At 45.6% G+C, this 9,642-nt stretch overlaps 1 pseudogene; it reads left to right on the plus strand.

The window, feature by feature from the left end:
• Positions 1–531: 531 nt before the first annotated feature.
• Positions 532–6,769, plus strand: LOC101649371 (annotated as a pseudogene).
• Positions 6,770–9,642: the final 2,873 nt, after the last annotated feature.

Consider the following 9,642-nt stretch of genomic DNA (forward strand, 5'->3'; position numbering starts at 1 on the left):
TCATAGGTTATTATTTTCATATCTTACATCGTCCTCCGTCATCCCTCACCCACTTTTCTGTTATTTGTTCCCCTAGGAGGGGGTTCTAGGTTGATCCTTGTGATTGATTCCCCCTTCCTCCCCCCACCCTCCTGTAATCCTCCTGGTATCTCCACTCTCATTGTTGGCCCTGGGGGTTTGTCTATTCTGGATTCCCTGTGTTGTAGGCTCTTATCTATAGCAGTGTGCATGCTCTGGCCTCTGATTTGCAAGGTAGAATTGAGGTCATGATAGTGGGGTGAAGGAACCACCAAAGAACTAGAGGAAAGCTGTGTGTTTTCTTGGTGCTATACTGCACCCTGACTGGCTCATCTCTTCACTGTGAGCCCTCTGTGAGGGGATGTCCAATTGTCTACAGATGAGCATGACCCCCCCACCAAGGGAACAACATTGAAATAAAATCAATGGAAGGAAGGCCATAGGATGCCTGGTGGGGCTTGATCAAGGGCAATGTAGCAGCAAGGAATTACTAAACCCCAATGAAGGCCAGACATGACGGTGGAACAAGAGGAAAGTAAAAGGAAATAGAGGAAAGAACCAGGAGGCAGGGGACATTCATAGAGGCCTAAATACAGGCATATACTTATATATATAAAACTAGAGGGGAATACAACAATGTACTCATATCTATATGTTAAGAATTAAGGTTGCAGATGGACATTGGACCTCCACTCAAGTACTCCCATAACACAAGAATACTTTGTTCTAACAATCCGGCATTCTGTGATGCTCACCTTCCTGACACGATCACTGAAGACAAAATGGGTACATAAGCAAAAGTGATAAAGAAAGCTGAGGCTGCCTGGCTATCAAAAGATATTGTGTCTGGGGTCTTAAAGGCTTGAAGATAAACAAGCTGTCATCTAGCTGAGAAGCGAAAAAGCCCACATGGAAGAAGCACACCAGTCTGTGTGGTTATGAGGTGTCGATGGGATCAGGTATCAGGCATCTAAGACTCAGGACAAAACCATACCAAGGTGAAGCTATAATTTTTATGGACACAAACTGCCACATCTTTTTTTCTGAGGAGAAGCTGGTGGATTTGAACTAACATCCATTCAGTTAGCAGCTGAGTGATTTAACCTCTATGCCATCATGACTCTTTGTAGAAGGGGCTTCACAAAGTCTGTGGAACAATAGAATGAAAAGATCGTGGGTTTTTTGCCGGAGTTCTTGAAGTCTCCTCCTACTTGACCAACAACGGTAGACCACAGGTCTAGAAAAGCAAGAACTCGTTGACTTGGGACCACTTTGTTAGGACTTGGGACTTGCCATCCTGACAAGACATCGGAAGAGAAGGTGAGCTCACTGCTAGAGTGGCTGAGTCAGAGTTTCAAACCAGTTCATTCCATTTGACACCTTCCAGGGAATTCTATCCTAAATATGCTGAATCGGAATTTATATTTTAATAAGATCCCTAGGTTGTTCATTATTATTACTATTATTTTTCTGTAAGCATTTAATGAGGATGACTGAAGTCTGTACAAACATCAATAAGCCTCACACATAGCACGTCCTCATCACAAATAAAGCCAAAATCACTAGAAAAGCTGTACAGAAATAGCAAACATTCTGACATATTTTCTTCCTGTTAATGAATCTTATGTCTAATATATCTATTCATTAAGTCAAACAGAATACATACAAATTACGACTAAATAAATGCAGAAGAAAATGCAGACAGATGGAATCCTAAAATGCGAACGGTCGACTCTTCTCTTTTTTTCTGCACAAGACCTTTGTTTGTTTTTACATGTATCATCTTGTTCAAATATTTTGGTGTATTTGGGGTAGAAATGGCAATTCCTAGCAGGGAGTTGATCCACAATGAACTGGTTCAAAGCCCTGCCTTTAGAAGTCTGGAGAAAAGATAGCCAATACTCAGCAAAGTGGGCAATGGGGCTACTTTGGCAAACAGCAGTGGGAAGAATAAAGAAGCTGAGTTAAAATGGGCCCAGAAGGACGCAGCAAAGGCCAAGGAGTCAGACTGTGAGTCCGAATGGACTCCAAGGGAGTGGATCTGTTCTTAATGGAAGGACCCAGAGGACACACAATTCACCGAGGCTCTGGGCAGGGCTGGGAAGAAGTCCCGTGGACTCCAGGACAATGGTAAAAGTGGTGCTCACAGAGCTGGGCTCATTTATGTCCACAAGGGTGGTGAATCACCTCCTGCCTCACCCCTGAGCAATAGAAGCCAGGTGGTAGCTGTTAAATGTCAGGAATCATGGGCCACCATGACCTAATGATCAGCAAGGTTAGCGGTACAGTCAAGGGGGCTTGACCTGAAGGGAGTCCTGAGATGGTTAATAGAGGGTAATGTCCCTAGGGTCAAAGGTGATGGACAGCAAAGAGAGTGCTGCCTAAGATCTACACCCCCCAAAAGGCAAGAATAATGAAGCTGGAAGTTGAGGGTGCTCGCACCAATAAACAGTCAGAATCCCTTCAGCCAAATTTCTGATTAGGAATTCAAACCAATGGATTCCTAATGATCCCTAGGACCTCCAAGATGATAATAGTCCTGTGGCAAATACATACTGTATTAAATCTTGCAATCCTTCCCCAACGAGACCTTTGACCATTTACTTGAGAGTTTATAAACTTTAGGGAAGGGGGAACACTCGGTAATTTCAAGAACTGTTAGACGTAAGTTCTAAGTAACTTCATTGCCAGCATTATCCCAGCTCCTTCCTGGCTCCCACAGAGATGGAATGTTTGACCATGGTGTACCAGGTAAGCAGTAACAGTCCGCAGCATGGCATCATCCCTCAAAAAGACCTTTGGAGCAAATCTGTCTTGGTCCCTTTCTGCCCTGGAAGATAAATCTCCCAAAGAGATAGACAACTCTACCTAGTAGATGTTTGTTTTATTTTATTTTGCTCACAGAGCCACCGTCAACTTCACTCTCTGCGGTCCTACAGAATGCCTGGCCCACAGGTATAGAATTCCATACAACACAAGGCCTGAGCAGAAGACAGCAAAGTCAGAGCTGATGTAGCCCATGAACATGGGGCCCAGTGGCTGAACTAGGTATCCTATCATTCAGAAGCAGCTGGCCTCCTAGTGTAATAGGATGACTTTTTAAGGGCATAGCTAAAACTGCTCAAAACCAACACCGTGCAAGAACGGGAGGGCATGCTTCCGGACGGGTTTGCTTCTTGGTCCTTTGCTCTCTCTCCTCATGCCTCTCATGGTGCCCCCTGCTCGTCTGTTATGTTTCAGCTCAATGTGCTCAAACCAGACCCAACCCAATCGGCCAGTAAGCCGATTCTGAGTCACAGTGACCCCACTGGACAAAGTAAAACTTCCCCATGCGGTTTCCAAGGCTGTGACTCTTGACCGAAGCCGATGGCTGCGTCTGTCTCCTGTGAAGCTGCTGGGGGAGTCCAACTGCTGACCTTTTGCTTAGCAGCTGAGCTCTTTAATAACGACGCCCCCAGGACTCCTTCTATGTGCTGAAGACTCTCAATTCTGTATCTCCATGTAAGACTTCCCTTCGGAACTCCAGACTCAACATCTCACAGCGGACGTGTGTAAAGCTGCACTCCCTCCTCTTCACCCTCCGTCCAATCGGCTTCACTCTCAGCCTTCCCCATCTCAGCGGAAGGCAAATCTATCTTCCCAGCGACTCATCTGTGTCAGCTGTTTCATCAAAAGAGAGCAGAATTGGACTACTTCTCACTGCCTCTGCTGTTACCACCCTAGTAGGAGCCATCGCAATTCTAGAGTTTCTTCAATAACTTCCCAGTGGGGCTACGGGATTTGATCTTTGCCTCCAATAATGTGTAGTCAATCCTGTAACCCCAGAGATCAAAACCAATTGATAGCTCTCCATTTTGCTCAGGATCAGAGTGGGCTACGCGATCTCCCCACCATTATTCCTCAGCTTTGCTCTGCTCTGCTCCTCACTCACTCTGCTTCTACTGCACTGCCTTCCAACACGCAGGCACATTCTGCCCGTAACCTCGCTGTGCCATCTCTCCCATCTGTTGGGAAGGCTCTTTCCCCGGTTAGATCGATGGCCCCTTCTCAGTTTCTATAAGTCTTTCCCAATGTCACCTTCCCAATGAAATCTTCTACTTTGACCAAGTGCTAAGGGCTGAATTGTGTCGCACCCTCACCCCACTAAAAGACATATTGATTTCCTGGCTCTTGTACCTGTGGATGTGATCCTGTTTTGAAATAGGATTTTTCTTTTATGTTAATAAACTCATACCAATGTCGGGTCAATTCTACACCTAATCACTTTGGAGTTGTAAAACTGCAGGATTGATGCAAAGACACAGAGGGAGGGAGATGCCATGTGAGCATTGTCTAAGGTCTAGAACAGAAAGAAAATACATTTCTATTCTTTAAAACCTCCCACTGGTGATATACCACATATACTCCTGTATAAGCCAAGGGTTTTCAGCACATTTTTAATGCAGTTTTTGTGGTAAAATTAGGTGCCTAGGCTCATTTTCTGGTGGGCTTATAATCGAGTATATACCGTGCTTTATTAAGGCAGCACTAGGTAACTAAGATCTCACTGTCATGGAGTCAATGACAACTCACAGTGAGCCTGTAGGATAAGAGTAGAACTGCCTCTATGAGTTTCTGAGACTATTATAGGAGTAGAAAGCCCCATCTTTCTCCTTAAGAGAGGATGGTGGTTTTGAACTGCTGGCCTTTCAGATCCCAGTACAACTCTGTGATAAACTGGGAGACTGGATGAGAATGTAATGGAGCTAAATCCTCTATGCTCATAAATTAGGTCTGGAAAGCTGACTGGTGGGGAAGATCCTCACGATTATGAGATATAAATAAATCTTAATAAACATTCTCATAGCTGGACACAGTCCTTCTAATAACCCCCCATAAAGGAACTGTCATAAAGGAGCTACCATAAAAGATGCCTCATACCTGTGTCTGGCTAGTCCTGTACCCAGAGGTTATCTGTCAACAGGAGCAATCAGGTTCTCTAGCCAGCCCACCATAAAATGTGGCAGACCTCTAGGGAGGGTTCAGGGGTTCTGAGGTCAACTAGCACTAGGTCAAGATGATGACTCACCTCATTGCTTGTTTATTACATTACCCACTGACGATATTACCCACTGACTATATAATATGTTAGCTGTATGACATGCATGCCTTATGAAAGATCTGTAAGCCCTATTACTACAAATACCCACTGGAAAATACATTCACTCTCTTGGTCCTGACATAGGGTTGAGGAGCCCCTGTGTCCTGCTGTCTTATTTTCCACAATCGCAAAGTTGCCCATGAAGAGCTGTTCAAATGTTGGGGACCTCCCATACCCCGACAGAACTCATAACCGCTAGACCACCAGGGCCGCGCTCCAGGACCACACTCTGAACATGGGAAAACCCCAGCCCTGAGCACTGCAGGTTCTCTTGGCCTTGCTCTGCTTTTTTCTTTTCCTAAAGCCTTATCAGCATTTACTCTATAATGTAGCCTAGCTCATTAATCAAACTCTGACTTGACAGAACTGTAAAGACTGTAAATCTCTATGGAAGCAAATTGCCACATCTTTCTCCCAAGGAGTGGCTGACCTTTTAGTTAACAATATAAAACAAATCGTCAAAAATATAAAACCAAACCAAACAACAATCTCCTTATGGCCACTGAGTCCATTCTAATTCATAGCAACCCTAAAATACAGAGTAGAACAGCCCCTGTGCTTTCTGAGAGGGTGAACCTTTATGGGACTAGAAAGCCTCATCTTTCTCCCACAGAGCAACTGGTGGTTTTGAACTGCTGACCTTCCAAATAAGAGCCCAATGTGTAACTGCTACACCACTAGGGCTCACGCTGGTCCACAGTGGGGTGCAAGTATAAGAATCATTGTGCGAGGGGGGGCGGGGGTCCGGGCCGGGGCGGAGGGGCGTGTGGGCGCTGCTCGGTGCGCGGTGGCTGGCCTCGCCGGCGCTGGGGATGCTCCATGGCCGGACAAGCCGAGCCATCCTCTCAGCTTCGTTTTCAAACAGGGGCTTCGGTTCAGCCACTTCCGATTCTGACATACTGAGAAGATGCCAATTCCTCCCATTAAAAAGAATCTCCAGCTACCTCAAAGTGACGGAAGGAGGGGACCGGTCCTTTAGAAAATGATTGCCGGTCTTGGGAGAACGCGTGCAACCCTGAGTCACAGTCCTGCTGTGGTTGAGCAAATTCTAAGTCACAAGCGATAAAATGCCACAGGAAGAGAAAACCGCATCACTTACATGGAACAGGAGGATCTGACACTCCGGCCCCGTTCTGCCTTCAGTGTTCCTGAGTCCCTAGTAGGCACTGATCAGGGGACCACAAGCAGCTGAAAGAACTGTACTTGGCTGGGAACCTCATGGTGCTAACTACCGACCCCCTGCTCCACCAGGACCCAGTGCAGTTAGACTTCCACTTCCACCTCACCCCCCAGACCTCTGCCCATTGGCACGGCCTTCTCTGTGATCATCAACTCTTCCTGGATATCCCATATCGAGTCTTGGATCAAGGCAGCTGGGAAAGCTTGATAGCCACATTGGAGTACGTGGAGGAAAAGACCAATGTGGACTCTGTGTTTGTGAATTTCTAGAATGATCGCAATGACAGAGGTGCCCTACTACGGGCCTTCAGCTACATGGGCTTTGAGGTGGTCAGATCAGGTCACCCTGCGCTCCGTCCCTGGGACAATGCCATTTGTATGGTGTACCCCCTTGAAAGGGACCATGGCCACCCACCCAGTGAGCCTCCCTGAACAGGGGAGGGGAGCCTGGAGGTGGGAACCAAGCAGCCAGCATGTGATCCGGGATACTCTCCTCCAACCTAGGAATAAAGGGTAGCACAATAAAAAAAAAAAAAATCATTGTGCATCATCTGTTTCAGCACACCAGAATGTAAGCTCCACAAAGGCTGGGACTGTTGTCAGTTTTGTTCATGTAGCGGATATTTGGTAAGTATTTCCCAGTATCTGGGGCGCCTGAGACAATACAGCAGGGTGATGGCTACAGAGTCATAGAGGAGGGTCACTTTAGAGAAGTTTCCTCCCTAGACCATGAGCTCCTGGAAGACAATGGCTATCTGAATCATCAGTGTTGTGCACAGACTGGTGACGCAAAAATTCCTTGTCGAAATGTGTTTCTTGAACCAGAGGCCTGGTTATCCATTGCTATAAGACCCAAAAGAAATACCCAACTCACTGCCAGGAGTCTATGTCAACTCCTAGCGACCCCAAAGGGCAAGGGCAGTTGCGACCTCAAACAGCTGCCCAGTGTGTAACCACTACAGCACAATGGTCCCAAAACATCACTAGCTCCTTGGCTCCTTTGACTCCTTACTTGGTCATCCCAGGCCCTGGGCCCTTCACATTGCTGTTTTTATATTTGCCAACATTCTCTTACATAAGAGAGGTTGTACGCCAGATCCTGTCTGCATTTTGACAATGACTCCTTCTCTTTGCCTTTGTCACCGTTGAAGAGGAGCAGAGCCTCAATGAGAGCCAGAGGTCACCGGTCTTGAAAGAAAGATGAAGATGATTCCAGGGGAAATCCGAGTTTTGAACCAATGGGTTAAAAGAGATGGACACATATTTGAGCTTGCTAAGAAAAATGTATACTCATAACCATTTGAAGGTATCTTCGAAGTAAACACAATTCTTGCCAAGGGAAAACTGTTTAAACAGAAATTAGGTGGGTACTGTTGAGGGTTGTAAGCCTGCTTTGAGAATGAGGTCAAGCTAGCTGACACCAAGGTCCTGCTCCCCGCCGATTTGGAGGGTCTGACCTTGAAGAACCCCCTTAGGTGCTATATTTCTCCTTTTGAAGGACTCACCATCTTAAAGTGCCCGCTGCTGTTGGTGGTGGTGCTGTCAAGGAGCTTCTGCCTCACACTGCCCCATGCCCCACAGACCAGAACCCCGCCTGCTCCTGGGCCGTCCTCACCATCATTGTTACAGAAGTGCCCTGTTTACTGCAATTCTTAAATAAAATCCCACGCTTTTAAGCCAGGCAATTTTTGTGTGATTCCCATGGACACAACACCTCCAGAATGGGTAGATCCATCAAGATAAACTTAGATCAGTAGTTACCAGGGGATGGGGCAGCAAGGTGTGTGTGTGTGTGTAAAGAGAAACAGAGAGAGAGAGGTGATGGGGGATGAGAGAAAGAACTCACACTCAATTCCATTGAGTTGATTCTGGCTGACACGGACCCTGTGTGGGATTTCCCAGGCTGCAAATCTTTATGGGAGCAGGTAGCCTCAACTTTCTCCTAGCAAAGTGGCTGGTGGGTTTGTACCACTGGCTTTGCAGTTAGCTGTCCAACACGGACAGCCACCACTCGAACTACTTGGGGATATGGGAATGGAATAGTTAAAAAATAAAGACAAACGTATGTGGTGGCTTAGGGGAAAATGTTCTAAATTGACCAACACCTCAATTTTTATGAATATTTTCTCTTTTAGCTCTTCCTGACCCCCAAATCAGATATTTGTACCCAGGCTGGGGCACATGCTCTGCTTGCAGAAAAAGCAGCACTGAGATATGCAGCCATTGGCTTCGTATGTATTGCTCAACTGGTTTTGATCTACGAAAAGACTCTCTGAAGTTAATGATTCAGCCAAGCGTAGTTAATAAGTTAGGTCTTTTTAGATTCATATTAATAAAGTTGCCGAAAAGAAAAAGTTAGCAACTTTCAGATCCCCAAAGTTGATACTGAGAGTATAAAGCATTGTGTGAAATTCAAAAAATTTTCTGGAAAGATCTGCTGGATAACAGTAGAAAAAAGTATTCAGAGAACCACGGGGTTTTAAAAGTAGGCTCCAAGTTGCTAATTGTAGAAATAAGGACAGTGGAGCCTAGGATTCAAATACCTTGCTCAAGACCCGAGTTTCGGTTCTATTTTCCATGGCAGTTAAATTTCTTTCTTCCTCCTCCTTCTAGCTATACCCACTTGCCAGTCCCCCTTACTTTATCCCAATTCTATTTAAAACAATCAAAGCATAAAGAAAATGTTACATTTTGATTGTTCAGAGAGTCATGTCACACTTTTTAAATTAAAGAGATTTTAAACTGACACATGATAACCAGTGCTGAGCACATAATCTGACAAACTGGATCGTGTAAAGAAGAACGCGACACCAGGATTGCAGGAAGACACACTGACCGTCCCTGGGATGTATACAACACAGTACTGCACACAATACTGCTTGCTGAAAATGAAGCCGACTTGGGGGATTGACGGATGAAGGTCAAAGACTGCAGCCTCAACCTAAAGAAAACAAAGCCCCTCACACCTAGACCAGTAGGCAACATCACGATCAATGGAGAAAAGATTGAAGCTGTCAAGGACTTCATTTTACTTGGCTCCACAGTCAAAGCTCTATGAAGCCCAGTCGAAATTGACTAACATGTTACATTGAGTCTGCTGTAAAAGGCCTCTTCAAAGTGTTAAAAAGCAAAGATCTCCCTTTGAGGACTAAATTGGGCCTACCCCAAGAGGGCATTTTAAATGACCGTGTGTGCATGTGAAAGCTGAATAAGGAAGACCAAAGTAGCATCGATGCGTCTGCATTAAGGTGTTGCTGAAGAATATCAACCATACCACGGACTGTTAGCAAAACGAACAAATTTAT

This window comes from Echinops telfairi, unplaced genomic scaffold, assembly GCF_000313985.2.
Source record: "Echinops telfairi isolate 266 unplaced genomic scaffold, ASM31398v2 ScPeMD7_2;HRSCAF=8, whole genome shotgun sequence".
Lineage (NCBI taxonomy): Eukaryota > Metazoa > Chordata > Mammalia > Afrosoricida > Tenrecidae > Echinops > Echinops telfairi.